Raw genomic sequence first — 12,500 nt, 5'->3', positions numbered from 1 at the left:
TCGCGCCAAGTACGAAAGGAACAGCGCGGTCGAGACTCGGAAGAAAAAGCTTTCAAAGTGTCGTAGCACGATGCACACTGCTGTTCGTGTGGAACAAACGTGACTACCGTGCTGTACGGTGGAGTTCTGTGCGCAAAAGCGGCGCGTGTGTTTCTAAGCACCACAGCGTTGTGTCAAAAAAGAGGTGCCTGAGAGAAACGCATGCGACTGCCGTGCTTTGCGGCATAGCACCGTGCGCAAAAACGGTGCGCATGCAAGAGGTGTCAGAGCTAGCGAACTTGTGCCACGAGCAACAGGTCACTAAAAGCCTATAGATGACGGTGTTGGAGGAAAAGAAAAATATCGAGAAAGCACTGCGGTGTGCCGTGCGTAGGGACGGGCGCGCGTGCCACATGCCGCCGAAATATGGGTGTCGGAGAAAACAGAGTGCCGCGCGTAACGAGGGGCGCGCGTGTTACAGAGAGATATGCCCAAACGCATGAAAGTGTACGCAGGTGTCCTAAGGCAGTTTTTTTTTTTTTCCTCATTTTGATGTCGCCCCGGCTGACGCGGTTTTCGTTTTTCCGTGCCGCCCCGGCTGACGCGGTTTTCGTTTTTCCGTGCCGCCCCGGCTGACGCAGTTTTTGCGCCGCCCCGGCTGACGCGGTTTTCGCGCCGCCCCGGCTGACGCGGTTTTCGCGCCGCCCCGGCTGACGCGGTTTTTGCGTCGCCCCGGCTGACGCGGTTCGGACTTTGCACTTTTTGGCTCACCCCGGCTGGCGGCCCACTCACTCGATCGCCAGGTCTGTTTGCCCCGGTGGTTCCACCGCCAGGCTTAAGCGCGAACTTTTTTTGTTTGTTTTCTTTTGATTAAGCGCAAGCTTTTTTCTTTGTTTTCTTTTGATTAAGCGCGGGCTTTTTTCTTTGTTTTTTTTTTGATTTCGCCCCGGCAGACGCGGTTTTTGCGCCGCCCCGGCTGACGCGGTTTTTGCCGCCCCGGCTGACGCAGTTCGGACTTAGCACTTTTCGGCTGTGCCTGGCTGGCGGCCCACTCACTCGATCGCCATGTCTGTTTGCCACAGTTTTCCCGGTGGTGCCGCACCCGGGCTCGCCCCGGCTGACGCAGTTTTCGCGCCGCCCCGGCTGACGCGGTTTCGTGCCGCCCCGGCAGACGCGGTTTTCGCGCCGCCCCGGCTGACGCGGTTTCGTGCCGCCCCGGCAGACGCAGTTCGGACTTAGCACTTTTCGGCTGTGCCTGGCTGGCGGCCCACTCACTCAATCGCCATGTCTGTTTGCCACAGTTTTCCCGGTGGTGCCGCACCCGGGCTCGCCCCGGCTGACGCAGTTTTCGCGCCGCCCCGGCTGACGCGGTTTCGTGCCGCCCCGGCAGACGCGGTTTTCGCGCCGCCCCGGCTGACGCGGTTTCGTGCCGCCCCGGCAGACGCAGTTCGGACTTAGCACTTTTCGGCTGTGCCTGGCTGGCGGCCCACTCACTCGATCGCCATGTCTGTTTGCCACAGTTTTCCCGGTGGTGCCGCACCCGGGCTCGCCCCGGCAGACGCGTTTTTTTTTTCTTTCGCCCCGGCTGACGCAGTTTTCGCGCCGCCCCGGCTGACGCGGTTTCGTGCCGCCCCGGCAGACGCGGTTTTTTGCGCCGCCCCGGCTGACGCGGTTTTTGCCGCCCCGGCTGACGCAGTTCGGACTTAGCACTTTTCGGCTGTGCCTGGCTGGCGGCCCACTCACTCGATCGCCATGTCTGTTTGCCACAGTTTTCCCGGTGGTGCCGCACCCGGGCTCGCCCCGGCTGACGCAGTTTTCGCGCCGCCCCGGCTGACGCGGTTTCGTGCCGCCCCGGCAGACGCGGTTTTCGCGCCGCCCCGGCTGACGCAGTTCGGACTTAGCACTTTTTGGGCTGAGCCTGGCTGGCGGCCCACTCACTCGATCGCCATGTCTGTTTGCCACAGTCTTCCCGGTGGTGCCGCACCCGGGCTCGCCCCGGCAGACGCGTTTTTTTTTCTTTCGCCCCGGCAGACGTGGTTCCCCCCCCCCCTTTTCGCTCGCCCCGGCTGACGAGGTTTTCGCGCCGCCCCGGCTGACGCAGTTTTCGCGCCGCCCCGGCTGACGCGGTTTCGTGCCGCCCCGGCTGACGCGGTTTTCGCGCCGCCCCGGCTGACGCGGTTTTTGCGTCGCCCCGGCTGACACGGTTCGGACTTTGCACTTTTCGGCTGTGCCTGGCTGGCGGCCCACTCACTCGATCGCCATGTCTGTTTGCCACAGTTTTCCCGGTGGTGCCGCACCCGGGCTCGCCCCGGCTGACGCAGTTTTCGCGCCGCCCCGGCTGACGCGGTTTCGTGCCGCCCCGGCAGACGCGGTTTTCGCGCCGCCCCGGCTGACGCGGTTTCGTGCCGCCCCGGCAGACGCAGTTCGGACTTAGCACTTTTCGGCTGTGCCTGGCTGGCGGCCCACTCACTCAATCGCCATGTCTGTTTGCCACAGTTTTCCCGGTGGTGCCGCACCCGGGCTCGCCCCGGCTGACGCAGTTTTCGCGCCGCCCCGGCTGACGCGGTTTCGTGCCGCCCCGGCAGACGCGGTTTTCGCGCCGCCCCGGCTGACGCGGTTTCGTGCCGCCCCGGCAGACGCAGTTCGGACTTAGCACTTTTCGGCTGTGCCTGGCTGGCGGCCCACTCACTCGATCGCCATGTCTGTTTGCCACAGTTTTCCCGGTGGTGCCGCACCCGGGCTCGCCCCGGCAGACGCGTTTTTTTTTTCTTTCGCCCCGGCTGACGCAGTTTTCGCGCCGCCCCGGCTGACGCGGTTTCGTGCCGCCCCGGCAGACGCGGTTTTTTGCGCCGCCCCGGCTGACGCGGTTTTTGCCGCCCCGGCTGACGCAGTTCGGACTTAGCACTTTTCGGCTGTGCCTGGCTGGCGGCCCACTCACTCGATCGCCATGTCTGTTTGCCACAGTTTTCCCGGTGGTGCCGCACCCGGGCTCGCCCCGGCTGACGCAGTTTTCGCGCCGCCCCGGCTGACGCGGTTTCGTGCCGCCCCGGCAGACGCGGTTTTCGCGCCGCCCCGGCTGACGCAGTTCGGACTTAGCACTTTTTGGGCTGAGCCTGGCTGGCGGCCCACTCACTCGATCGCCATGTCTGTTTGCCACAGTCTTCCCGGTGGTGCCGCACCCGGGCTCGCCCCGGCAGACGCGTTTTTTTTTCTTTCGCCCCGGCAGACGTGGTTCCCCCCCCCCCCTTTTCGCTCGCCCCGGCTGACGAGGTTTTCGCGCCGCCCCGGCTGACGCAGTTTTCGCGCCGCCCCGGCTGACGCGGTTTCGTGCCGCCCCGGCTGACGCGGTTTTCGCGCCGCCCCGGCTGACGCGGTTTTTGCGTCGCCCCGGCTGACACGGTTCGGACTTTGCACTTTTCGGCTGTGCCTGGCTGGCGGCCCACTCACTCGATCGCCATGTCTGTTTGCCACAGTTTTCCCGGTGGTGCCGCACCCGGGCTCGCCCCGGCTGACGCAGTTTTCGCGCCGCCCCGGCTGACGCGGTTTCGTGCCGCCCCGGCAGACGCGGTTTTCGCGCCGCCCCGGCTGACGCGGTTTCGTGCCGCCCCGGCAGACGCAGTTCGGACTTAGCACTTTTCGGCTGTGCCTGGCTGGCGGCCCACTCACTCAATCGCCATGTCTGTTTGCCACAGTTTTCCCGGTGGTGCCGCACCCGGGCTCGCCCCGGCTGACGCAGTTTTCGCGCCGCCCCGGCTGACGCGGTTTCGTGCCGCCCCGGCAGACGCGGTTTTCGCGCCGCCCCGGCTGACGCGGTTTCGTGCCGCCCCGGCAGACGCAGTTCGGACTTAGCACTTTTCGGCTGTGCCTGGCTGGCGGCCCACTCACTCGATCGCCATGTCTGTTTGCCACAGTTTTCCCGGTGGTGCCGCACCCGGGCTCGCCCCGGCAGACGCGTTTTTTTTTTCTTTCGCCCCGGCTGACGCAGTTTTCGCGCCGCCCCGGCTGACGCGGTTTCGTGCCGCCCCGGCAGACGCGGTTTTTTGCGCCGCCCCGGCTGACGCGGTTTTTGCCGCCCCGGCTGACGCAGTTCGGACTTAGCACTTTTCGGCTGTGCCTGGCTGGCGGCCCACTCACTCGATCGCCATGTCTGTTTGCCACAGTTTTCCCGGTGGTGCCGCACCCGGGCTCGCCCCGGCTGACGCAGTTTTCGCGCCGCCCCGGCTGACGCGGTTTCGTGCCGCCCCGGCAGACGCGGTTTTCGCGCCGCCCCGGCTGACGCAGTTCGGACTTAGCACTTTTTGGGCTGAGCCTGGCTGGCGGCCCACTCACTCGATCGCCATGTCTGTTTGCCACAGTCTTCCCGGTGGTGCCGCACCCGGGCTCGCCCCGGCAGACGCGTTTTTTTTTCTTTCGCCCCGGCAGACGTGGTTCCCCCCCCCCCCCTTTTCGCTCGCCCCGGCTGACGAGGTTTTCGCGCCGCCCCGGCTGACGCAGTTTTCGCGCCGCCCCGGCTGACGCGGTTTCGTGCCGCCCCGGCTGACGCGGTTTTCGCGCCGCCCCGGCTGACGCGGTTTTTGCGTCGCCCCGGCTGACACGGTTCGGACTTTGCACTTTTTGGCTGAGCCTGGCTGGCGGCCCACTCACTCGATCGCCATGTCTGTTTGCCACAGTTTTCCCGGTGGTGCCGCACCCGGGCTCGCCCCGGCAGACGCGTTTTTTTTTTTTCTTTCGCCCCGGCTGACGCAGTTTTCGCCCCGCCCCGGCTGACGCGGTTTCGTGCCGCCCCGGCAGACGCGGTTTTTTGCGCCGCCCCGGCTGACGCGGTTTTTGCCGCCCCGGCTGACGCAGTTCGGACTTTGCACTTTTTGGCTGAGCCTGGCTGGCGGCCCACTCACTCGATCGCCATGTCTGTTTGCCACAGTTTTCCCGGTGGTGCCGCACCCGGGCTCGCCCCGGCAGACGCGTTTTTTTTTTTCCTTCGCCCCGGCAGACGTGGTTCCCCCCCCCCCCTCCGTCTTTCTTTTTGTTTTTTTTTTCGCCGCGGCTGAAGTGGATTTTTCGGTGCCTCGACGCCCCGGTAGTCGCGGTTTTTCCGTTTCCGCACGGCCCCGGCTGACGCTGCTCGGTCACAGTCGCCTTTTGTGAGGATTGCAGACTTCTTGAGCGCGGGTGTTTTTTTTTGTTGTTGTTGTTGTTTTATTACGCATTCGCTCCAGCAGACGCTGTTTAGACTTTTTGTTTCCTCTTTTATCCTGCGACGAGGTGACGAGGTTTATTCGGTGCCCCGCCGCCCCGGCTGAAGTGATTTTTCCTGTCCCGTGCCGCCCCGGCTGACGCGGTTGGGACTTCGCGTTTGTTCGGCCGCCACGGGTTTTGGCGCACTCGCTCGGTTGCTTGTTGTTGCCACTTGTTGCGAACCCAGGTTTCTTGAGCGAGCGCGGGCGTTTTTTCTTCCTTTCTTTCTTTGTTCTATGTGTTAGCGAATCGGCCTTTCATATCACACGAGGACTCACAACCAACAATTTTCAGTTTGAAGTGTAAAAAATCTGCAGGTGTTGACGTAACTGACTTGCCCCGTACCCTTGAGTACATCCATGAAGTTCTCGTAGTACTACTAAATCGCATTATTCCAAGTGGAGAAATTCCCATAAACTTGCAAACCTCTACACGAAAATCGGTGCGCGTGATAAAGTTGAAAATTATCGTCCGATATCAAATGTGCCTTCTATAACACAAATTCTAGGAAAAAAAAAAAAACACTTGTTCGCCGTTTTCTGCGCCGTGACTGGCAGCACTCCGGCGAAGCGAAACGGGGTCGATTCGAGCACGATATCGGCGTCTTTCGACGTGCTCGCCGGCGACCGTCGCACGAGTACGTCGCACGAGCGCGTCTGCCGGGGCGCCGTTTGCGAAGCCGACGCAAAAGTGGGAACCGCCGCTCGGATGATCGCCGCTTTCGGCAGAGTGAGTGTTGGCACTCCGGGGAAGCGAAACAGCGTGAATGCGCCCACGAAATCGGCGTATTTTGAAGTGCCCGCCGGCGACCGTCGCACGAGTACGGTAAACCGCGTCAGCCGGGGCGTAGTTCGGGACGCCGACGAAAAAGTGGGAAGCGCAACTCGGATCTTCGCCGTTTTTGCAGGAGTGAGTGGCGGCCCTCCTGCGAGACCAAGAAGCATCGATTCGTGCACGAATTCGGCGCCTTTCGACGTGATCGCCGGCGACCGTCGCTCGAGTAGGGCAAACCGCGTCTGCCGGGGCGGGCTTCGGGACGCCGATGCGAAAGTGGGAAACGCTGCTCGGATGTTCGCCGTTTTTGGCCGAGTGAGTGCTGGCACTCGGGCGAAGCCAAACGGGGCCGATTACGGCACGATATCGGCGTCTTTCGACGTGCCCGGCGGCGACCGTCGCACGAGTACGGTAAACCGCGTCAGCCCGGGCGGAGTTCGGGACGCCGATGCGAAAGTGGAGAACGCCGCTCGGATCTTCGCCGTTTTTGGAGGAGTGAGTGGCGGCACTCCGGAGAAGCCAAGGAGCGCCAATTAGCGCACGATATCGGCGTCTTTCGACGCGCTCGCCGGCGACCGTCGCACGAGTAGGGCAAACCGCGTCTGCCGGGGCGGGGTTTACGACGCCGACGCAAAAGTGGGAACCGCCGCTCGGATGTTGGCCGTTTTTGGCAGAGTGAGTGCTGGCACACCGGCGACGCGAAAGAGCGCGAAAGCGCCCACGAAAGTGGCGTATTTGGACGTGCTTGACGGCGACCGCTGCAGGAGTACGAAAAACCACGTCAGCCGGGGCGAGCGACCCACGGCGGTCTGGGTGCTTATCGCTGCTATTATAGGGGCACCCCGGCAGACGCAGAAAAAAAAAATTTTTTTTCGACCTTCTTTTTTGCTGGTCGAGCTCGGGTAACCCAGGTCGCAATGGGAGCCGCGCACGAAAGCGGCGTCGCGAGACGCGTTCGCGGTCGCTAGTCGCACGAGCTCGGCAACCGCGTCAGCCGGCGCGGAGTTCGGGATGCCGACGGCTAAGTGGGTACCGCTGCTCGGATGTTCGCCGTTTTTGGCCGAGTGAGTGCTGGCACTCCGGCGAAGCGAAACGGGGCCGATTCGGGCACGATATCGGCGTATTTCGACGTGCTCGCCGGCGACCGTCGCACGAGTACGGCAAAGCGCGTCTGCCGGGGCGAGGTTTGCGATGCCGACGAAAAAGTGGGAAGCGCCGCTCGGATCTTCGCCGTTTTTGCAGGAGTGAGTGGCGGCCCTCCTGCGAGACCAAGAAGCATCGACTCGCGCACGATATCGGTGTCTTTCGACGTGCCCGCCGGCCACCGCCGCACGAGTACGGCAAACCGCGTATGCCGGGGCGGGGTTGGCGACGCCGACGCAAAAGTGGGAACCGCCACTAGGATGTTCGCCGTTTTTGGCAGAGTGAGTGCTGGCACTCCGGCGAAGCGAAAGAGCGCGAATGCGCCCACGAAAGTGGCGTGTTTGGACGTGCTTGACGACGACCACCGCAGGAAAACGAAAAACCACGTCAGCCGGGGCGAGCGACCCATGGCGGTCTGGGTGCTTATCGCTGCTATTATAGGGGCACCCCGGCAGACGCAAAAAAAAAAAATTTTTTTTCGACATTCTTTTTTGCTCGTCGACCTCGGGTGACCCAGGTCGCAGTGGGAGCCGCGCACGAAAGCGCGTCGCGAGACGGCTTCGCGGTCGCTAGTCGCACGAGCTCGGCAACCGCGTCTGCCGGGGCGGAGTTCGGGACGCCGACGGCTAAGTGGGAACCGCCGCTCGGATGTTCGCCGTTTGTGGCCGAGTGAGTGCTGGCACTCCGGCGAAGCCAAACGGGGCCGATTCCGGCACGATATCGGCGTCTTTCTACGTGCTCGCCGGCGACCGTCGCACGAGTACGGCAAAGTGCGTCTGCCGGGGCGGGGTTTGCGACGCGTACGCAATAGTGAGAACCGTCGCTCGGATGTTCGTCGTCTTTCGCCGAGCCAGTGCTGGCACTCCGGCGAAGCCGAACGGAGCCGATTCGGGCACGATATCGGCGTCTTTCCACGTGCTCGCCGGCGACCGTCGCACGAGTACGGTAAACCGCGTCAGCCGGGGCGGAGTTCGGGACGCCGATGCGAAAGTGGGAAGCGCCGCTCGGATCTTCGCCGTTTTTGGAGGAGTCAGTGGCGGCACTCCGGTGAAGCCAAGGTGCGCCAATTCGCGCACGATATCGGCGTCTTTCGACGTGCCCGCCGGCCACCGTCGCACGAGTACGGCAAACCTCGTCTGCCGGGGCGGGGTTTGCGACGCCGACGCAAAAGTGGGAACCGCCGCTCGGATGTTCGCCGTTTTTGGCAGAGTGAGTGCTGGCACTCCGGCGAAGCGAAAGAGCGTGAATGCGCCCACGAAAGTAGCGTATTTGGACGTGCTTGACGGCGACCGCCGCAGGAGTACGAAAAACCACGTCAGCCGGGGCGAGCGACCCACGGCGGTCTGGGTGCTTATCGCTGCTATTATAGGGGCACCCCGGCAGACGCAGAAAGAAAAAAAAAATGGGGACATGGCGTGCGTCACCGTGCGGCTTCGCAGCGTTGCCGAAGTCGCCGAGCCCTTCGACTGAGCCGAACGGCGGACAGGGAACGTTGGTCGGCCGTTCTAACCTGTCGGTGCCACGCCGAGACGTCGTTAAGGAAAACCGCGTCGTGGGCCTCTACGACGCCGTCGAGTCGTTGTACGTTTGGTGTCCAGCGTGTCGGCGGCGAGTAGCGGACACGTCGTTCACGACTTCGGTCTTTCGCAGTCGACGCGAACTTGCGGAGAGTCGTGGTGCCTCACGTTTTCGGCAGAAACCGCGGCGGAATTTTCCCGTGCGTGCGCGCACGACCTCGGTGCTGTGCCGTCAGCGTAGTGTTGCACAAACTCGTGGCCTACCCAAGGTGCGGTACGTTTGCGGCCGTATCCTCGGTGGGAATTTCGTGAGTAGGGTCGCAAATTCTACGACCTCGGCGGGTTTGAGAGCGACGTAGACTTGTGGCACGCTCAACGTGCCACACGTTTCGGGGCACACCCGCGGTGAAATTTTCTCGAGTACGCTCGTATTAGTGCCCAAGGAGGTCTGGGTACTTATCGCTGCTATTATGTGGGGGTTCTCGTGAGCGGCGTACGCGAAAGCGACCGGGTGTCTGATATGCGGCGGGCTTCGGCCTCGTCAAGCGTGTCCTCGGGTCTGCTCCAGGGGAATCCACGGCAGTCGTCTGCAGCCTCATCCGCTTGATGCGTTAGGGGCTGGTTGTCGGACGGTGCCGTTTTACCACGATATCGAGGTGTGTTCCGTGTCGTCCTCGGGCGATTCAGATGCGAAAGCGCCGAAGACGCGGGCGTGACCCGTCGTCTGGCGGCTTTGCAGTCTCGGCTCCGTTGCTAGTTCCGGCCGGTCCACCGACAGTGCAGCGGGCTTGGGCAACCCGCACGGCGCGACCGAGTCGATGCAACGAAAAAGAGCGAGCATGAACGTGCTTCTTGCCGCACGGCTCCCACTCGTCTTTCGGGAAGGTTGTGCCGTAGCGAGCTCGAACGCCGTCATCTCGGAGTGCAAAATAAGCGTGTTGGGGCGCCTGAAGGTGGCCTCCGCCGCACACAGACTGCGTCCGGCCCGCCGAAGGCGAGGACGGACGCGCAGTCGAACGATTACCTGGTTGATCCTGCCAGTAATCATATGCTTGTCTCAAAGATTAAGCCATGCATGTCTAAGTACATGCCGAAATAAGGCGAAACCGCGAATGGCTCATTAAATCAGTTATGGTTCCTTAGATCGTTTCTTCCTACTTGGATAACTGTGGCAATTCTAGAGCTAATACATGCAGTGAGCCTGGAGCCCTTTGGGTAACGGGTGCTTTTATTAGACCAAGATCGATCGGGTTTCGGCCCGTATTGTGTGGTGACTCTGGATAACTTTGTGCTGATCGCATGGCCACGAGCCGGCGACGTTTCTTTCAAGTGTCTGCCTTATCAACTTTCGATGGTAGGTCACTTGCTTACCATGGTTGTTACGGGTAACGGAGAATCAGGGTTCGATTCCGGAGAGGGAGCCTGAGAAACGGCTACCACGTCCAAGGAAGGCAGCAGGCGCGCAAATTACCCACTCCCGGCACGGGGAGGTAGTGACGAAAAATAACAATACGGGACTCTTTTGAGGCCCCGTAATTGAAATGAGTACACTCTAAATCCTTTAACGAGGATCAATTGGAGGGCAAGTCTGGTGCCAGCAGCCGCGGTAATTCCAGCTCCAATAGCGTATACTAAAGCTGCTGCGGTTAAAAAGCTCGTAGTTGGATCTCAGTTCCAGACGAGTAGTGCATCTACCCGATGCGACGGCTCGGACTGAACATCATGCCGGTTCTTTCTTGGTGCACTTCATTGTGTGCCTCGAGATGGCCGGTGCTTTTACTTTGAAAAAATTAGAGTGCTCAACGCAGGCGAGTCGCCTGAATAAACTTGCATGGAATAATAGAACAAGACCTCGTTTCTGTTCTGTTGGTTTTTGGAATACGAGGTAATGATTAAGAGGGACGGACGGGGGCATTCGTATTGCGGCGCTAGAGGTGAAATTCTTGGACCGTCGCAAGACGAACTACTGCGAAAGCATTTGCCAAGAATGTTTTCATTGATCAAGAACGAAAGTCAGAGGTTCGAAGGCGATCAGATACCGCCCTAGTTCTGACCATAAACGATGCCAACCAGCGATCCGCCTGAGTTACTCAAATGACTCGGCGGGCAGCTTCCGGGAAACCAAAGTATTTGGGTTCCGGGGGAAGTATGGTTGCAAAGCTGAAACTTAAAGGAATTGACGGAAGGGCACCACCAGGAGTGGAGCCTGCGGCTTAATTTGACTCAACACGGGAAAACTTACCCGGCCCGGACACTGGGAGGATTGACAGATTGAGAGCTCTTTCTTGATTCGGTGGATGGTGGTGCATGGCCGTTCTTAGTTGGTGGAGCGATTTGTCTGGTTAATTCCGATAACGAACGAGACTCTAGCCTATTAAATAGGTGCGGGGTTCCCAGCACCTTACAACCTTCTTAGAGGGACAAGCGGCTCCTAGCCGCACGAAACAGAGCAATAACAGGTCTGTGATGCCCTTAGATGTCCGGGGCCGCACGCGCGCTACACTGAAGGAAGCAGCGTGTCTTTATCCCTGTCTGAAAAGACTGGGTAACCCGTGGAACTTCTTTCGTGATTGGGATAGGGGCTTGCAATTGTTCCCCTTGAACGAGGAATTCCCAGTAAGCGCGAGTCATAAGCTCGCGTTGATTACGTCCCTGCCCTTTGTACACACCGCCCGTCGCTACTACCGATTGAATGATTTAGTGAGGTCTTCGGACCGATGTCCGGCGCGGCCTTTCGGTTGCGCCGGTCTGTTGGAAAGATGACCAAACTTGATCATTTAGAGGAAGTAAAAGTCGTAACAAGGTTTCCGTAGGTGAACCTGCGGAAGGATCATTAACGGATTGTGAAGGGTGAGCGCCTCAGCTGCGTCTGCGCCCGACACTTTCTGCCGCTGACCCCGTTTGGACGCGGGGTCGGCTTTTCCCCACGGGGCTGCCTGAATGTGGAGCGGCACCCCGTGACAAATTGTTGCGCCCAGCGGACGCCAACACCGCGACCTTGGACGGTCGGCCAGGTGGCGGACGCGGGTACAAACGGCGCAACGCACTCATAGGTCGGCTTTCGACCCGCCACAGCACCGTGGCTCGAAGCGCTCGAAATGCGCGACCCGACCGCTGCGGGACCGCCTAGTACTGTAAACAGGAGCGGCGGAGCGCGAACGGCGAGTCGTGGTTACGTCGGTAGAAGGCGAGGCTGCGCGTTCCCGAAACGCCAGCCGAGTGCCCTCCCGACCGTTCGAGCGTGCAAGAACGAGACCCGACAATCGCGCGGCGACTGCCAAGTACGAGAGGAACGGCACAAGCGTCGGCGGTCGGTCAAGGAACTGGCGATGTGACGGGTCCGCTGTGCACCAGTGCATACCGTCCCGCCGTCCGCGGCAAGCGCCTCCGCGTCCTCGGGTGACGGAGGCTGCCGGTCGGTTCTTGCAGGCGAGGGATCTCGCTGGCACCGGTTCGCGTTGACGCGCGGCCGGTCATGGCACGGCGATGCGACGGCCGAGGTGCGCAGTACTCGATGGAGGAACCGCACGCTCCGATGACCGTCCCGCCCTCCGCGGCGTATGCGTACCGACCGTAATGGTTGCAGCAGCGCCGGCCGGCTTTTGAATTCGCCACACGAAACACGGTGCGAGATCGCGGTTAGGGGAGCGTCGACGTTGCCAGGCGTTTTGCTTGCTGCCGAGGGAAAGGCGGCACGGCCACGTCGCGCTCGTCGCGATTAGCGGGTCTGCGCGCTTTGGGAAGGTGCCGCAACGACTTGCCGAAAGAGGAAGCACGGAAGAACGAGGGACTTGGACGTCCCGACAATTGAACGCACTTGCGGCCAGGCCCTTGCTGGCTTCGTTCTTCCGC

At 61.5% G+C, this 12,500-nt stretch overlaps 1 non-coding gene across 1 annotated transcript; it reads left to right on the top strand.

Annotated features, from left to right (window-relative positions):
• Window positions 1-9,669: 9,669 nt before the first annotated feature.
• Window positions 9,670-11,484, top strand: LOC142790947 (small subunit ribosomal RNA). The gene has a single exon (XR_012889883.1). It is a non-coding gene; the product is annotated as a small subunit ribosomal RNA (ribosomal RNA).
• The last annotated feature ends 1,016 nt before the right edge of the window (window positions 11,485-12,500 follow it).

This window comes from Rhipicephalus microplus, unplaced genomic scaffold (genome assembly GCF_043290135.1).
Source record: "Rhipicephalus microplus isolate Deutch F79 unplaced genomic scaffold, USDA_Rmic scaffold_135, whole genome shotgun sequence".
In the NCBI taxonomy this organism is placed as follows: Eukaryota; Metazoa; Arthropoda; class Arachnida; order Ixodida; family Ixodidae; genus Rhipicephalus; species Rhipicephalus microplus.
The sequence above is the reverse complement of the archived record's forward strand: the minus strand, read 5'-3'. Positions and strand labels throughout refer to the sequence as shown.